This window comes from Passer domesticus, chromosome W (genome assembly GCF_036417665.1).
Source record: "Passer domesticus isolate bPasDom1 chromosome W, bPasDom1.hap1, whole genome shotgun sequence".
Lineage (NCBI taxonomy): Eukaryota > Metazoa > Chordata > Aves > Passeriformes > Passeridae > Passer > Passer domesticus.
This window is the reverse complement of record NC_087511.1, coordinates 39143700-39162859: the sequence shown is the minus strand read 5'-3', so window position 1 is coordinate 39162859 and position 19160 is coordinate 39143700.

The following is a 19160-nucleotide window of genomic DNA, read 5'->3' as shown; positions in this document are numbered from 1 at the left end:
GCGACAGTTGCCTGTTAGGGCACCTTGCGTGTGGGAGGTATCCTGATCCGTGCGGAATTTCAGCATGCAGCTGGCCACTCCGGGCCACCGGGCCGTGGACACGAACGATGGCCTTTCCCCTGAGAAACAAAACTCACCAGGCCAGGTTCCTGATGTCAGTTTGCAAGAGGCACTTGGCACTGTCAAACCAGCCACAGTTGCCTGTGGGGGCACCTTTCATCTGGGAGGCATCCCAAATGGTGAGGAATTTCAGCAGGCAGCCGGCCACTCCGGGCTACCGGGCCCTGGCTACGAACGATTGCCTTTCCCCAGAGAAACAAAACTCACCAGGCCAGGTTCCTGATGTCAGTTTGCAGGAGGCACTTGGCACTGTCAACCCAGCCACAGTTGCCTGTGGGGGCACCTTGCGTGTGGGAGGTATCCTGATCCGTGCGGAATTTCAGCATGCAGCTGGCCACTCCGGGCCACCGGGCCGTGGACACGAACGATGGCCTTTCCCCTGAGAAACAAAACTCACCAGGCCAGGTTCCTGATGTCAGTTTGCAGGAGGCACTTGGCACTGTCAAACCAGCCACAGTTGCCTGTGGGGGCACCTTGCGTGTGGGAGGTATCCTGATCCGTGCGGAATTTCAGCAGGCACCCGGCCACTCCTGGCCACGGGGCCCTGGACACGAAGGATGGCCTTTCCCCAGAGAAACAAAACTCACCAGGCCAGGTTCCTGATGTCAGTTTGCAGGAGGCACTTGGCACTGTCAAACCAGCCACAGTTGCCTGTGTGGGCACCTTGCCTCTGGGTCGTATCCTGATCCGTGCGGAATTTCAGCAGGCACCCGGCCACTCCGGGCCACCGCGCCCTGGACACGAACGATGGTCTTTCACCTGTGAAACAAAACTCACCCGGCCCGGCTCCTGATGTCAGTTTGCAGGACGCACTTGGCACTGTCAAACCAGCCACAGTTGCCTGTGGGGGCACCTTGCGTGTGGGAGGTATCCTGATCCGTGCGGAATTTCAGCATGCAGCTGGCCACTCCGGGCCACCGGGCCGTGGACACGAACGATGGCCTTTCCCCTGAGAAACAAAACTCACCAGGCCAGGTTCCTGATGTCAGTTTGCAAGAGGCGCTCGGCACTGTCAAACCAGACAAAGTTGCCTGTGGGGGCACCTTTCATCTGGGAGGCATCCCGATCGGTGAGGAATTTCAGCAGGCAGCCGGCCACTCCGGGCTACCGGGCCCTGGCTACGAACGATTGCCTTTCCCCAGTGAAACAAAACTCACCAGGCCAGGTTCCTGATGTCAGTTTGCAGGAGGCACTTGGCACTGTCAAACCAGCCACAGTTGCCTGTGGGGGCACCTTGCGTGTGGGAGGTATCCTGATGCGTGCGGAATTTCAGCCTGCAGCTGGCCACTCCAGGCCACCGGGCCGTGGACACGAACGATGGCCTTTCCCCTGAGAAACAAAACTCACCAGGCCAGGTTCCTGATGTCAGTTTGCAAGAGGCACTTGGCACTGTCAAACCAGCCACAGTTGCCTGTGTGGGCACCTTGCATCTGGGAGGTATCCTGATCCGTGCGGAATTTCAGCAGGCACCCGGCCACTCCGGGCCACCGCGCCCTGGACACGAACGATGGTCTTTCACCTGTGAAACAAAACTCACCAGGCCAGGTTCCTGATGTCAGTTTGCAGGAGGCACTTGTCACTGTCAAACCAGCCACAGTTGCCTGTGGGGGCACCTTGCCTCTGGGTCGTATCCTGCTCCGTGCGGAATTTCAGCAGGCAGCCGGCCACTCCTGGCCACGGGGCCCTGGACACGAACGATGGCCTTTCCCCCGAGAAACAAAACTCACCAGGCCAGGTTCCTGATGTCAGTTTGCAGGAGGCACTTGGCACTGTCAACCCAGCCACAGTTGCCTGTGGGGGCACCTTGCATCTGCGACGTATCCTGATCCATGCGGGATTTCAGCAGGCAGCCGGCCACACCGGGCTACCGGGCCCTGGCTACGAACGATTGCCTTTCCCCAGAGAAACAAAACTCACCAGGCCAGGTTCCTGATGTCAGGTTGCAGGAGGCACTTGGCACTGTCAAACCAGCGACAGTTGCCTGTTAGGGCACCTTGCGTGTGGGAGGTATCCTGATCCGTGCGGAATTTCAGCATGCAGCTGGCCACTCCGGGCCACCGGGCCGTGGACACGAACGATGGCCTTTCCCCTGAGAAACAAAACTCACCAGGCCAGGTTCCTGATGTCAGTTTGCAAGAGGCACTTGGCACTGTCAAACCAGCCACAGTTGCCTGTGGGGGCACCTTTCATCTGGGAGGCATCCCGAATGGTGAGGAATTTCAGCAGGCAGCCGGCCACTCCGGGCTACCGGGCCCTGGCTACGAACGATTGCCTTTCCCCAGAGAAACAAAACTCACCAGGCCAGGTTCCTGATGTCAGTTTGCAGGAGGCACTTGGCACTGTCAAACCAGCCACAGTTGCCTGTGGGGGCACCTTGCGTGTGGGAGGTATCCTGATGCGTGCGGAATTTCAGCATGCAGCTGGCCACTCCAGGCCACCGGGCCGTGGACACGAACGATGGCCTTTCCCCTGAGAAACAAAACTCACCAGGCCAGGTTCCTGATGTCAGTTTGCAAGAGGCACTTGGCACTGTCAAACCAGCCACAGTTGCCTGTGGGGGCACCTTGCCTCTGGGTCGTATTCTGCTCCGTGCGGAATTTCAGCAGGAAGCCGGCCACTCCGGGCCACCGGGCCCTGGACACGAACGATGGCCATTCCACAGAGAAACAAAACTCACGAGGCCAGGTTCCTGATGTCAGTTTGCAGGAGGCACTTGGCATTGTCAAACCAGCCACAGTTGCCTGTGTGGGCACCTTGCATCTGGGAGGTATCCTGATCCGTGCGGAATTTCAGCAGGCACCCGGCCACTCCGGGCCACCGCGCCCTGGACACGAACGATGGTCTTTCACCTGTGAAACAAAACTCACCAGGCCAGGTTCCTGATGTCAGTTTGCAGGAGGCACTTGTCACTGTCAAACCAGCCACAGTTGCCTGTGGGGGCACCTTGCCTCTGGGTCGTATCCTGCTCCGTGCGGAATTTCAGCAGGCACCCGGCCACTCCTGGCCACGGGGCCCTGGACACGAACGATGGCCTTTCCCCCGAGAAACAAAACTCACCAGGCCAGGTTCCTGATGTCAGTTTGCAGGAGGCACTTGGCACTGTCAAACCAGCCACAGTTGCCTGTGGGGGCACCTTGCATCTGCGACGTATCCTGATCCATGCGGGATTTCAGCAGGCACCCGGCCACTCCGGGCCACCGCGCCCTGGACACGAACGATGGCCTTTCCCCTGAGAAACAAAACTCACCAGGCCAGGTTCCTGATGTCAGTTTGCAGGAGGCACTTGGCACTGTCAAACCAGACACAGTCGCCTGTGGGGGCACCTTTCATCTGGGAGGCATCCCGATCGGTGAGGAATTTCAGCAGGCAGCCGGCCACTCCGGGCCACCGGGACCTGGCTATCAACAATCGCCGTTTCCCTAGAGAAATAAAACTCACCAGGCTAGGTTCCTGATGTCTGTTTGCAGGACGCACTGGGCACTGTCAAACCAACCACATTTGCCTGTGGGGGCACCTTTCATCTCGGCGGCATCCGGATCCGTGCGGAATTTCAGCCGGTAACCGGCCACTCAGCGCCACCGGGCCCTGGACATGAACGATGGCCATTCCACAGAGAAACAAAAGTCGCCAGGCCAGGTTCCTGATGTCAGTTTGCAGGAGGCACTTGGCACTGTCAAACCAGCCACAGTTGCCTGTGGGGGCACCTTTCTTCTGGGAGGCATCCCGATCGGTGTGGAATTTCAGCAGGCAGCCCGCCACTCCGGGCCACGCGGACCTTGCTTTCAACAATCACCTTTCCCCAGAGAAACAAAACTCACCAGGCCAGGTTCCTGATGTCAGTTTGCAGGAGGCACTTGGCACTGTCAAACCAGCCACAGTTGCCTGTGGGGGCACCTTGCGTGTGGGAGGTATCCTGATCCGTGCGGGATTTCAGCAGGCAGCCGGCCACTCCTGGCCACCGGGCCGTGGAGAAGAACGATGGCATTTCCCCTGAGAAACAAAACTCACCAGGCCAGGTTCCTGATGTCAGTTTGCAGGAGGCACTTGGCACGGTCAAACCAGCCACAGTTGCCTGTGGGGGCACCTTGCCTGTGGGAGGTATCCTGATCCGTGCGGAATTTCAGCATGCAGCTGGCCACTCCGGGCCACCGGGCCGTGGACACGAACGATGGCCTTTCCCCTGAGAAACAAAACTCACCAGGCCAGGTTCCTGATGTCAGTTTGCAAGAGGCACTTGGCACTTTCAAACCAGCCACAGTTGCCTGTGGGGGCACTTTTCATCTGGGAGGCATCCCGATCGGTGAGGAATTTCAGCAGGCAGCCAGCCACTCCGGGCTACCGGGCCCTGGCTACGAACGATAGCCTTTCCCCTGAGAAACAAAACTCACCAGGCCAGGTTCCTGATGTCAGTTTGCAGGAGGCACTTGGCACGGTCAAACCAGCCACAGTTGCCTGTGGGGGCACCTTGCGTGTGGGAGGTATCCTGATCCGTGCGGAATTTCAGCATGCAGCTGGCCACTCCGGGCCACCGGGCCGTGGACACGAACGATGGCCTTTCCCCTGAGAAACAAAACTCACCAGGCCAGGTTCCTGATGTCAGTTTGCAAGAGGCACTTGGCACTGTCAAACCAGCCACAGTTGCCTGTGGGGGCACCTTTCATCTGGGAGGCATCCCGATCGGTGAGGAATTTCAGCAGGCAGCCGGCCACTCCGGGCTACTGGGCCCTGGCTACGAACGATGGCCTTTCCCCTGAGAAACAAAACTCACCAGGCCAGGTTCCTGATGTCAGTTTGCAGGTGGCACTTGGCACTGTCAAACCAGCCACAGTTGCCTGTGGGGGCACCTTTCATCTGGGAGGCATCCCGATCGGTGAGGAATTTCAGCAGGCAGCCGGCCACTCCGGGCTACCGGGCCCTGGCTACGAACGATTGCCTTTCCCCAGTGAAACAAAACTCACCAGTCCAGGTTCCTGATGTCAGTTTGCAGGAGGCACTTGGCACTGTCAAACCAGCCACAGTTGCCTGTGGGGGCACCTTGCGTGTGGGAGGTATCCTGATGCGTGCGGAATTTCAGCATGCAGCTGGCCACTCCAGGCCACCGGGCCGTGGACACGAACGATGGCCTTTCCCCTGAGAAACAAAACTCACCAGGCCAGGTTCCTGATGTCAGTTTGCAAGAGGCACTTGGCACTGTCAAACCAGCCACAGTTGCCTGTGGGGGCACCTTGCCTCTGGGTCGTATCCTGCTCCGTGCGGAATTTCAGCAGGCAGCCGGCCACTCCGGGCCACCGGGCCCTGGACACGAACGATGGCCATTCCACAGAGAAACAAAACTCACCCGGCCAGGTTCCTGATGTCAGTTTGCAGGAGGCACTTGGCACTGTCAAACCAGCCACAGTTGCCTGTGTGGGCACCTTGCATCTGGGAGGTATCCTGATCCGTGCGGAATTTCAGCAGGCACCCGGCCACTCCGGGCCACCGCGCCCTGGACACGAACGATGGTCTTTCACCTGTGAAACAAAACTCACCAGGCCAGGTTCCTGATGTCAGTTTGCAGGAGGCACTTGGCACTGTCAAACCAGCCACAGTTGCCTGTGGGGGCACCTTGCCTCTGGGTCGTATCCTGCTCCGTGCGGAATTTCAGCAGGCACCCGGCCACTCCTGGCCACGGGACCCTGGACACGAACGATGGCCTTTCCCCCGACAAACAAAACTCACCAGGCCAGGTTCCTGATGTCAGTTTGCAAGAGGCACTTGGCACTGTCAAACCAGCCACAGTTGCCTGTGGGGGCACCTTTCATCTGGGAGGCATCCCGATCGGTGAGGAATTTCAGCAGGCAGCCGGCCACTCCGGGCTACCGGGCCCTGGCTACGAACGATTGCCTTTCCCCAGAGAAACAAAACTCACCAGGCCAGGTTCCTGATGTCAGTTTGCCGGAGGCACTTGGCACTGTCAACCCAGCCACAGTTGCCTGTGGGGGCACCTTGCATCTGCGACGTATCCTGATCCATGCGGGATTTCAGCAGGCAGCCGGCCACACCGGGCTACCGGGCCCTGGCTACGAACGATTGCCTTTCCCCAGAGAAACAAAACTCACCAGGCCAGGTTCTTGATGTCAGTTTGCAGGAGGCACGTGGCACTGTCAAACCAGCCACAGTTGCCTGTGGGGGCACCTTGCGTGTGGGAGGTATCCTGATCCGTGCGGAATTTCAGCATGCAGCTGGCCACTCCGGGCCACCGGGCCGTGGACACGAACGATGGCCTTTCCCCTGAGAAACAAAACTCACCAGGCCAGGTTCCGGATGTCAGTTTGCAAGAGGCACTTGGCACTGTCAAACCAGCCACAGTTGCCTGTGGGGGCACCTTTCATCTGGGAGGCATCCCGATCGGTGAGGAATTTCAGCAGGCAGCCGGCCACTCCGGGCTACCGGGCCCTGGCTACGAACGATTGCCTTTCCCCAGAGAAACAAAACTCACCAGGCCAGGTTCCTGATGTCAGTTTGCAGGAGGCACTTGGCACTGTCAAACCAGCCACAGTTGCCTGTGGGGGCACCTTGCCTCTGGGTCGTATCCTGCTCCGTGCGGAATTTCAGCAGGCAGCCGGCCACTCCGGGCCACCGGGCCCTGGACACGAACGATGGCCATTCCCCCGAGAAACAAAACTCAACCGGCCAGGTTCCTGATGTCAGTTTGCAGGAGGCACTTGGCACTGTCAAACCAGCCACAGTTGCCTGTGTGGGCACCTTGCATCTGGGAGGTATCCTGATCCGTGCGGAATTTCAGCAGGCACCCGGCCACTCCGGGCCACCGCGCCCTGGACACGAACGATGGTCTTTCACCTGTGAAACAAAACTCACCAGGCCAGGTTCCTGATGTCAGTTTGCAGGAGGCACTTGGCACTGTCAAACCAGCCACAGTTGCCTGTGGGGGCACCTTGCCTCTGGGTCGTATCCTGCTCCGTGCGGAATTTCAGCAGGCAGCCGGCCACTCCGGGCCACCGGGCCCTGGACACGAACGATGGCCATTCCTCAGAGAAACAAAACTCACCCGGCCAGGTTCCTGATGTCAGTTTGCAGGAGGCACTTGGCACTGTCAAACCAGCCACAGTTGCCTGTGGGGGCACCTTGCCTCTGGGTCGTATCCTGCTCCGTGCGGAATTTCAGCAGGCACCCGGCCACTCCTGGCCACGGGACCCTGGACACGAACGATGGCCTTTCCCCCGACAAACAAAACTCACCAGGCCTGGTTCCTGATGTCAGTTTGCAAGAGGCACTTGGCACTGTCAAACCAGCCACAGTTGCCTGTGGGGGCACCTTTCGTCTGGGAGGCATCCCGATCGGTGAGGAATTTCAGCAGGCAGCCGGCCACTCCGGGCTACCGGGCCCTGGCTACGAACGATTGCCTTTCCCCAGAGAAACAAAACTCACCAGGCCAGGTTCCTGATGTCAGTTTGCAGGAGGCACTGGGCACTGTCAAACCAGCCACAGTTGCCTGTGGGGGCACCTTGCGTGCGGGAGGTATCCTGATCCATGCGGAATTTCAGCATGCAGCTGGCCACTCCGGGCCACCGGGCCGTGGACACGAACGATGGCCTTTCCCCTGAGAAACAAAACTCACCAGGCCAGGTTCCTGATGTCAGTTTGCAAGAGGCACTTGGCACTGTCAAACCAGCCACAGTTGCCTGTGGGGGCACCTTGCCTCTGGGTCGTATCCTGCTCCGTGCGGAATTTCAGCAGGCAGCCGGCCACTCCGGGCCACCGGGCCCTGGACACGAACGATGGCCATTCCACAGAGAAACAAAACTCACCCGGCCAGGTTCCTGATGTCAGTTTGCAGGAGGCACTTGGCACTGTCAAACCAGCCACAGTTGCCTGTGTGGGCACCTTGCATCTGGGAGGTATCCTGATCCGTGCGGAATTTCAGCAGGCACCCGGCCACTCCGGGCCACCGCGCCCTGGACACGAACGATGGTCTTTCACCTGTGAAACAAAACTCACCAGGCCAGGTTCCTGATGTCAGTTTGCAGGAGGCACTTGGCACTGTCAAACCAGCCACAGTTGCCTGTGGGGGCACCTTGCATCTGCGACGTATCCTGATCCATGCGGGATTTCAGCAGGCAGCCGGCCACACCGGGCTACCGGGCCCTGGCTACGAACGATTGCCTTTCCCCAGAGAAACAAAACTCACCAGGCCAGGTTCTTGATGTCAGTTTGCAGGAGGCACGTGGCACTGTCAAACCAGCCACAGTTGCCTGTGGGGGCACCTTGCGTGTGGGAGGTATCCTGATCCGTGCGGAATTTCAGCATGCAGCTGGCCACTCCGGGCCACCGGGCCGTGGACACGAACGATGGCCTTTCCCCTGAGAAACAAAACTCACCAGGCCAGGTTCCGGATGTCAGTTTGCAAGAGGCACTTGGCACTGTCAAACCAGCCACAGTTGCCTGTGGGGGCACCTTTCATCTGGGAGGCATCCCGATCGGTGAGGAATTTCAGCAGGCAGCCGGCCACTCCGGGCTACCGGGCCCTGGCTACGAACGATTGCCTTTCCCCAGAGAAACAAAACTCACCAGGCCAGGTTCCTGATGTCAGTTTGCAGGAGGCACTTGGCACTGTCAAACCAGCCACAGTTGCCTGTGGGGGCACCTTGCGTGCGGGGGGTATCCTGATCCGTGCGGAATTTCAGCATGCAGCTGGCCACTCCGGGCCACCGGGCCGTGGACACGAACGATGGCCTTTCCCCTGAGAAACAAAACTCACCAGGCCAGGTTCCTGATGTCAGTTTGCAAGAGGCACTTGGCACTGTCAAACCAGCCACAGTTGCCTGTGGGGGCACCTTGCCTCTGGGTCGTATCCTGCTCCGTGCGGAATTTCAGCAGGCACCCGGCCACTCCTGGCCACGGGACCCTGGACACGAACGATGGCCTTTCCCCCGACAAACAAAACTCACCAGGCCTGGTTCCTGATGTCAGTTTGCAAGAGGCACTTGGCACTGTCAAACCAGCCACAGTTGCCTGTGTGGGCACCTTGCATCTGGGAGGTATCCTGATCCGTGCGGAATTTCAGCAGGCACCCGGCCACTCCGGGCCACCGCGCCCTGGACACGAACGATGGTCTTTCACCTGTGAAACAAAACTCACCAGGCCAGGTTCCTGATGTCAGTTTGCAGGAGGCACTTGGCACTGTCAAACCAGCCACAGTTGCCTGTGGGGGCACCTTGCCTCTGGTTCGTATCCTGCTCCGTGCGGAATTTCAGCAGGCAGCCGGCCACTCCGGGCCACCGGGCCCTGGACACGAACGATGGCCATTCCTCAGAGAAACAAAACTCACCCGGCCAGGTTCCTGATGTCAGTTTGCAGGAGGCACTTGGCACTGTCAAACCAGCCACAGTTGCCTGTGTGGGCACCTTGCCTCTGGGTCGTATCCTGCTCCGTGCGGAATTTCAGCAGGCACCCGGCCACTCCTGGCCACGGGACCCTGGACACGAACGATGGCCTTTCCCCCGACAAACAAAACTCACCAGGCCTGGTTCCTGATGTCAGTTTGCAAGAGGCACTTGGCACTGTCAAACCAGCCACAGTTGCCTGTGGGGGCACCTTTCGTCTGGGAGGCATCCCGATCGGTGAGGAATTTCAGCAGGCAGCCGGCCACTCCGGGCTACCGGGCCCTGGCTACGAACGATTGCCTTTCCCCAGAGAAACAAAACTCACCAGGCCAGGTTCCTGATGTCAGTTTGCAGGAGGCACTGGGCACTGTCAAACCAGCCACAGTTGCCTGTGGGGGCACCTTGCGTGCGGGAGGTATCCTGATCCATGCGGAATTTCAGCATGCAGCTGGCCACTCCGGGCCACCGGGCCGTGGACACGAACGATGGCCTTTCCCCTGAGAAACAAAACTCACCAGGCCAGGTTCCTGATGTCAGTTTGCAAGAGGCACTTGGCACTGTCAAACCAGCCACAGTTGCCTGTGGGGGCACCTTGCCTCTGGGTCGTATCCTGCTCCGTGCGGAATTTCAGCAGGCAGCCGGCCACTCCGGGCCACCGGGCCCTGGACACGAACGATGGCCATTCCACAGAGAAACAAAACTCACCCGGCCAGGTTCCTGATGTCAGTTTGCAGGAGGCACTTGGCACTGTCAAACCAGCCACAGTTGCCTGTGTGGGCACCTTGCATCTGGGAGGTATCCTGATCCGTGCGGAATTTCAGCAGGCACCCGGCCACTCCGGGCCACCGCGCCCTGGACACGAACGATGGTCTTTCACCTGTGAAACAAAACTCACCAGGCCAGGTTCCTGATGTCAGTTTGCAGGAGGCACTTGGCACTGTCAAACCAGCCACAGTTGCCTGTGGGGGCACCTTGCCTCTGGGTCGTATCCTGCTCCGTGCGGAATTTCAGCAGGCACCCGGCCACTCCTGGCCACGGGGCCCTGGCTACGAACGATGGCCTTTCCCCAGAGAAACAAAACTCACCAGGCCAGGTTCCTGATGTCAGTTTGCAGGAGGCACTTGGCACTGTCAAACCAGCCACAGTTGCCTGTGGGGGCACCTTGCGTGTGGGAGGTATCCTGATCCGTGCGGAATTTCAGCATGCAGCTGGCCACTCCGGGCCACCGGGCCGTGGACACGAACGATGGCCTTTCCCCTGAGAAACAAAACTCACCAGGCCAGGTTCCTGATGTCAGTTTGCAAGAGGCACTTGGCACTGTCAAACCAGCCACAGTTGCCTGTGGGGGCACCTTTCATCTGGGAGGCATCCCGAATGGTGAGGAATTTCAGCAGGCACCCGGCTACTCCGGGCTACCGGGCCCTGGCTACGAACGATTGCCTTTCCCCAGAGAAACAAAACTCACCAGGCCAGGTTCCTGATGTCAGTTTGCAGGAGGCACTTGGCACTGTCAAACCAGCCACAGTTGCCTGTGGGGGCACCTTGCGTGTGGGAGGTATCCTGATCCGTGCGGAATTTCAGCAGGCAGCCCGCCACTCCGGGCCACGCGGACCTTGCTTTCAACAATCGCCTTTCCCCAGAGAAACAAAACTCACCAGGCCAGGTTCCTGATGTCAGTTTGCAGGAGGCACTTGGCACTGTCAAACCAGCCACAGTTGCCTGTGGGGGCACCTTGCGTGTGGGAGGTATCCTGATCCGTGCGGGATTTCAGCAGGCAGCCGGCCACCCCAGGCCACCGGGCCCTGGACACGAACGATGGCCTTTCCCCAGAGAAACAAAACTCACCAGGCCTGGTTCCTGATGTCCGTTTGCACTAGGCCCTTGGCACTGTCAAACCAGCCACAGTTGCCTGTGGTGGTACCTTCGGTCCGGGAGGCATCCTGATCGGTGCGGAATTTCAGCAGGCAGCCGCCACTTCAGGCCACCGGGCCCTGCTCACGAACGATGGCCTTTGCCCTAAGAAACAAAACTCAACAGTCCAGGTTCCTGATGTCAGTTTGCAGGTGGCACTTGGCACTGTCAAACCAGACACAGTTGCCTGTGGGGGCACCTTTCATCTGGGAGGCATCCGGATCCGTGCGGAATTTCAGCAGGCAGCCGGCCATTACAGGCCACCGGGTCCTGTATATGAACCATATTTCAGTAGATAAACAAAACTCACCAGGCCAGGTTCCTGATGTCAGTTTGCAGGTGGCACTTGACACTGTCAAACCAGCCACAGTTGCCTGTGGTGGTACCTTCGGTCCGGGAGGCATCCTAATCGGTGAGGAATTTCAGCAGGCAGCCGGCCACTCTGGGCCACCGGGCCCTGGACACGAAGGATGGCCTTTCCCCAGAGAAACAAAACTCACCAGGCCAGGTTCCTGATGTCAGTTTGCAGGAGGCACTTGGCACTGTCAAACCAGCCACAGTTGCCTGTGGGGGCACCTTGCCTCTGGGAGGTATCCTGCTCCGTGCGGAATTTCAGCAGGCAGCCGGCCACTCCGGGCCACCGGGCCCTGGACACGAACGATGGCCATTCCACAGAGAAACAAAACTCACCCGGCCAGGTTCCTGATGTCAGTTTGCAGGAGGCACTTGGCACTGTCAAACCAGCCACAGTTGCCTGTGGGGGCACCTTGCCTCTGGGTCGTATCCGGCTCCGTGCGGAATTTCAGCAGGCAGCCGGCCACTCCGGGCCACCGCGCCCTGGACACGAACGATGGTCTTTCACCTGTGAAACAAAACTCACCAGGCCAGGTTCCTGATGTCAGTTTGCAGGAGGCACTTGGCACTGTCAAACCAGACACAGTTGCCTGTGGGGGCACCTTTCATCTGGGAGGCATCCGGATCCGTGCGGAATTTCAGCAGGCAGCCGGCCATTACAGGCCACCGGGTCCTGTATATGAACCATATTTCAGTAGATAAACAAAACTCACCAGGCCAGGTTCCTGATGTCAGTTTGCAGGTGGCACTTGACACTGTCAAACCAGCCACAGTTGCCTGTGGTGGTACCTTCGGTCCGGGAGGCATCCTAATCGGTGAGGAATTTCAGCAGGCAGCCGGCCACTCTGGGCCACCGGGCCCTGGACACGAAGGATGGCCTTTCCCCAGAGAAACAAAACTCACCAGGCCAGGTTCCTGATGTCAGTTTGCAGGAGGCACTTGGCACTGTCAAACCAGCCACAGTTGCCTGTGGGGGCACCTTGCCTCTGGGTCGTATCCTGCTCCGTGCGGAATTTCAGCAGGCACCCGGCCACTCCTGGCCACGGGGCCCTGGACACGAACGATGGCCTTTCCCCCGAGAAACAAAACTCACCAGGCCAGGTTCCTGATGTCAGTTTGCAGGAGGCACTTGGCACTGTCAACCCAGCCACAGTTGCCTGTGGGGGCACCTTGCATCTGCGACGTATCCTGATCCATGCGGGATTTCAGCAGGCAGCCGGCCACACCGGGCTACCGGGCCCTGGCTACGAACGATTGCCTTTCCCCAGAGAAACAAAACTCACCAGGCCAGGTTCTTGATGTCAGTTTGCAGGAGGCACTTGGCACTGTCAAACCAGCCACAGTTGCCTGTGGGGGCACCTTGCGTGTGGGAGGTATCCTGATCCGTGCGGAATTTCAGCATGCAGCTGGCCACTCCGGGCCACCGGGCCGTGGACACGAACGATGGCCTTTCCCCTGAGAAACAAAACTCACCAGGCCAGGTTCCTGATGTCAGTTTGCAAGAGGCACTTGGCACTGTCAAACCAGCCACAGTTGCCTGTGGGGGCACCTTTCATCTGGGAGGCATCCCGATCGGTGAGGAATTTCAGCAGGCAGCCGGCCACTCCGGGCTACCGGGCCCTGGCTACGAACGATTGCCTTTCCCCAGAGAAACAAAACTCACCAGGCCAGGTTCCTGATGTCAGTTTGCAGGAGGCACTTGGCACTGTCAAACCAGCCACAGTTGCCTGTGTGGGCACCTTGCATCTGGGAGGTATCCTGATCCGTGCGGAATTTCAGCAGGCACCCGGCCACTCCGGGCCACCGCGCCCTGGACACGAACGATGGTCTTTCACCTGTGAAACAAAACTCACCAGGCCAGGTTCCTGATGTCAGTTTGCAGGAGGCACTTGGCACTGTCAAACCAGCCACAGTTGCCTGTGGGGGCACCTTGCCTCTGGGTCGTATCCTGCTCCGTGCGGAATTTCAGCAGGCACCCGGCCACTCCTGGCCACAGGACCCTGGACACGAACGATGGCCTTTCCCCCGACAAACAAAACTCACCAGGCCAGGTTCCTGATGTCAGTTTGCAAGAGGCACTTGGCACTGTCAAACCAGCCACAGTTGCCTGTGGGGGCACCTTTCATCTGGGAGGCATCCCGATCGGTGAGGAATTTCAGCAGGCAGCCGGCCACTCCGGGCTACCGGGCCCTGGCTACGAACGATTGCCTTTCCCCAGAGAAACAAAACTCACCAGGCCAGGTTCCTGATGTCAGTTTGCAGGAGGCACTTGGCACTGTCAAACCAGCCACAGTTGCCTGTGGGGGCACCTTGCGTGCGGGAGGTATCCTGATCCGTGCGGAATTTCAGCATGCAGCTGGCCACTCCGGGCCACCGGGCCGTGGACACGAACGATGGCCTTTCCCCTGAGAAACAAAACTCACCAGGCCAGGTTCCTGATGTCAGTTTGCAGGTGGCACTTGACACTGTCAAACCAGCCACAGTTGCCTGTGGTGGTACCTTCGGTCCGGGAGGCATCCTAATCGGTGAGGAATTTCAGCAGGCAGCCGGCCACTCTGGGCCACCGGGCCCTGGACACGAAGGATGGCCTTTCCCCAGAGAAACAAAACTCACCAGGCCAGGTTCCTGATGTCAGTTTGCAGGAGGCACTTGGCACTGTCAAACCAGCCACAGTTGCCTGTGGGGGCACCTTGCCTCTGGGTCGTATCCTGCTCCGTGCGGAATTTCAGCAGGCAGCCGGCCACTCCGGGCCACCGGGCCCTGGACACGAACGATGGCCATTCCACAGAGAAACAAAACTCACCCGGCCAGGTTCCTGATGTCAGTTTGCAGGAGGCACTTGGCACTGTCAAACCAGCCACAGTTGCCTGTGGGGGCACCTTGCATCTGGGAGGTATCCTGATCCGTGCGGAATTTCAGCAGGCACCCGGCCACTCCGGGCCACCGCGCCCTGGACACGAACGATGGTCTTTCACCTGTGAAACAAAACTCACCAGGCCAGGTTCCTGATGTCAGTTTGCAGGAGGCACTTGGCACTGTCAAACCAGCCACAGTTGCCTGTGGGGGCACCTTGCCTCTGGGTCGTATCCTGCTCCGTGCGGAATTTCAGCAGGCACCCGGCCACTCCTGGCCACAGGACCCTGGACACGAACGATGGCCTTTCCCCCGACAAACAAAACTCACCAGGCCAGGTTCCTGATGTCAGTTTGCAAGAGGCACTTGGCACTGTCAAACCAGCCACAGTTGCCTGTGGGGGCACCTTTCATCTGGGAGGCATCCCGATCGGTGAGGAATTTCAGCAGGCAGCCGGCCACTCCGGGCTACCGGGCCCTGGCTACGAACGATTGCCTTTCCCCAGAGAAACAAAACTCACCAGGCCAGGTTCCTGATGTCAGTTTGCAGGAGGCACTTGGCACTGTCAAACCAGCCACAGTTGCCTGTGGGGGCACCTTGCGTGCGGGAGGTATCCTGATCCGTGCGGAATTTCAGCATGCAGCTGGCCACTCCGGGCCACCGGGCCGTGGACACGAACGATGGCCTTTCCCCTGAGAAACAAAACTCACCAGGCCAGGTTCCTGATGTCAGTTTGCAGGTGGCACTTGACACTGTCAAACCAGCCACAGTTGCCTGTGGTGGTACCTTCGGTCCGGGAGGCATCCTAATCGGTGAGGAATTTCAGCAGGCAGCCGGCCACTCTGGGCCACCGGGCCCTGGACACGAAGGATGGCCTTTCCCCAGAGAAACAAAACTCACCAGGCCAGGTTCCTGATGTCAGTTTGCAGGAGGCACTTGGCACTGTCAAACCAGCCACAGTTGCCTGTGGGGGCACCTTGCCTCTGGGTCGTATCCTGCTCCGTGCGGAATTTCAGCAGGCAGCCGGCCACTCCGGGCCACCGGGCCCTGGACACGAACGATGGCCATTCCACAGAGAAACAAAACTCACCCGGCCAGGTTCCTGATGTCAGTTTGCAGGAGGCACTTGGCACTGTCAAACCAGCCACAGTTGCCTGTGGGGGCACCTTGCATCTGGGAGGTATCCTGATCCGTGCGGAATTTCAGCAGGCACCCGGCCACTCCGGGCCACCGCGCCCTGGACACGAACGATGGTCTTTCACCTGTGAAACAAAACTCACCAGGCCAGGTTCCTGATGTCAGTTTGCAGGAGGCACTTGGCACTGTCAAACCAGCCACAGTTGCCTGTGGGGGCACCTTGCCTCTGGGTCGTATCCGGCTCCGTGCGGAATTTCAGCAGGCAGCCGGCCACTCCGGGCCACCGCGCCCTGGACACGAACGATGGTCTTTCACCTGTGAAACAAAACTCACCAGGCCAGGTTCCTGATGTCAGTTTGCAGGAGGCACTTGGCACTGTCAAACCAGCCACAGTTGCCTGTGGGGGCACCTTGCCTCTGGGTCGTATCCTGCTCCGTGCGGAATTTCAGCAGGCACCCGGCCACTCCTGGCCACGGGGCCCTGGACACGAACGATGGCCTTTCCCCCGAGAAACAAAACTCACCAGGCCAGGTTCCTGATGTCAGTTTGCAGGAGGCACTTGGCACTGTCAACCCAGCCACAGTTGCCTGTGGGGGCACCTTGCATCTGCGACGTATCCTGATCCATGCGGGATTTCAGCAGGCAGCCGGCCACACCGGGCTACCGGGCCCTGGCTACGAACGATTGCCTTTCCCCAGAGAAACAAAACTCACCAGGCCAGGTTCTTGATGTCAGTTTGCAGGAGGCACTTGGCACTGTCAAACCAGCCACAGTTGCCTGTGGGGGCACCTTGCGTGTGTGAGGTATCCTGATCCGTGCGGAATTTCAGCATGCAGCTGGCCTCTCCGGGCCACCGGGCCGTGGACACGAACGATGGCCTTTCCCCTGAGAAACAAAACTCACCAGGCCAGGTTCCTGATGTCAGTTTGCAAGAGGCACTTGGCACTGTCAAACCAGCCACAGTTGCCTGTGGGGGCACCTTTCATCTGGGAGGCATCCCGATCGGTGAGGAATTTCAGCAGGCAGCCGGCCACTCCGGGCTACCGGGCCCTGGCTACGAACGATTGCCTTTCCCCAGAGAAACAAAACTCACCAGGCCAGGTTCCTGATGTCAGTTTGCAGGAGGCACTTGGCACTGTCAAACCAGCCACAGTTGCCTGTGTGGGCACCTTGCATCTGGGAGGTATCCTGATCCGTGCGGAATTTCAGCAGGCACCCGGCCACTCCGGGCCACCGCGCCCTGGACACGAACGATGGTCTTTCACCTGTGAAACAAAACTCACCAGGCCAGGTTCCTGATGTCAGTTTGCAGGAGGCACTTGGCACTGTCAAACCAGCCACAGTTGCCTGTGGGGGCACCTTGCCTCTGGGTCGTATCCTGCTCCGTGCGGAATTTCAGCAGGCACCCGGCCACTCCTGGCCACGGGGCCCTGGACACGAACGATGGCCTTTCCCCCGAGAAACAAAACTCACCAGGCCAGGTTCCTGATGTCAGTTTGCAGGAGGCACTTGGCACTGTCAACCCAGCCACAGTTGCCTGTGGGGGCACCTTGCATCTGCGACGTATCCTGATCCATGCGGGATTTCAGCAGGCAGCCGGCCACACCGGGCTACCGGGCCCTGGCTACGAACGATTGCCTTTCCCCAGAGAAACAAAACTCACCAGGCCAGGTTCTTGATGTCAGTTTGCAGGAGGCACTTGGCACTGTCAAACCAGCCACAGTTGCCTGTGGGGGCACCTTGCGTGTGGGAGGTATCCTGATCCGTGCGGAATTTCAGCATGCAGCTGGCCTCTCCGGGCCACCGGGCCGTGGACACGAACGATGGCCTTTCCCCTGAGAAACAAAACTCACCAGGCCAGGTTCCTGATGTCAGTTTGCAAGAGGCACTTGGCACTGTCAAACCAGCCACAGTTGCCTGTGGGGGCACCTTTCATCTGGGAGGCATCCCGATCGGTGAGGAATTTCAGCAGGCAGCCGGCCACTCCGGGCTACCGGGCCCTGGCTACGAACGATTGCCTTTCCCCAGAGAAACAAAACTCACCAGGCCAGGTTCCTGATGTCAGTTTGCAGGAGGCACTTGGCACTGTCAAACCAGCCACAGTTGCCTGTGTGGGCACCTTGCATCTGGGAGGTATCCTGATCCGTGCGGAATTTCAGCAGGCACCCGGCCACTCCGGGCCACCGCGCCCTGGACACGAACGATGGTCTTTCACCTGTGAAACAAAACTCACCAGGCCAGGTTCCTGATGTCAGTTTGCAGGAGGCACTTGGCACTGTCAAACCAGCCACAGTTGCCTGTGGGGGCACCTTGCCTCTGGGTCGTATCCTGCTCCGTGCGGAATTTCAGCAGGCACCCGGCCACTCCTGGCCACAGGACCCTGGACACGAACGATGGCCTTTCCCCCGACAAACAAAACTCACCAGGCCAGGTTCCTGATGTCAGTTTGCAAGAGGCACTTGGCACTGTCAAACCAGCCACAGTTGCCTGTGGGGGCACCTTTCATCTGGGAGGCATCCCGATCGGTGAGGAATTTCAGCAGGCAGCCGGCCACTCCGGGCTACCGGGCCCTGGCTACGAACGATTGCCTTTCCCCAGAGAAACAAAACTCACCAGGCCAGGTTCCTGATGTCAGTTTGCAGGAGGCACTTGGCACTGTCAAACCAGCCACAGTTGCCTGTGGGGGCACCTTGCGTGCGGGAGGTATCCTGATCCGTGCGGAATTTCAGCATGCAGCTGGCCACTCCGGGCCACCGGGCCGTGGACACGAACGATGGCCTTTCCCCTGAGAAACAAAACTCACCAGGCCAGGTTCCTGATGTCAGTTTGCAAGAGGCACTTGGCACTGTCAAACCAGCCACAGTTGCCTGTGGGGGCACCTTGCCTCTGGGTCGTATCCTGCTCCGTGCGGAATTTCAGCAGGCAGCCGGCCACTCCGGGCCACCGGGCCCTGGACACGAACGATGGCCATTCCACAGAGAAACAAAACTCACCAGGCCAGGTTCCTGATGTCAGTTTGCAGGAGGCACTTGGCACTGTCAAACCAGCCACAGTTGCCTGTGTGGGCACCTTGCATCTGGGAGGTATCCTGATCCGTGCGAAATTTCAGCAGGCAGCCGGCCACTCCGGGCCACCGCGCCCTGGACACGAACGATGGTCTTTCACCTGTGAAACAAAACTCACCAGGCCAGGTTCCTGATGTCAGTTTGCAGGAGGCACTTGGCACTGTCAAACCAGCCACAGTTGCCTGTGGGGGCACCTTGCCTCTGGGTCGTATCCTGCTCCGTGCGGAATTTCAGCAGGCACCCGGCCACTCCTGGCCACGGGACCCTGGACACGAACGATGGCCTTTCCCCCGACAAACAAAACTCACCAGGCCAGGTTCCTGATGTCAGTTTGCAA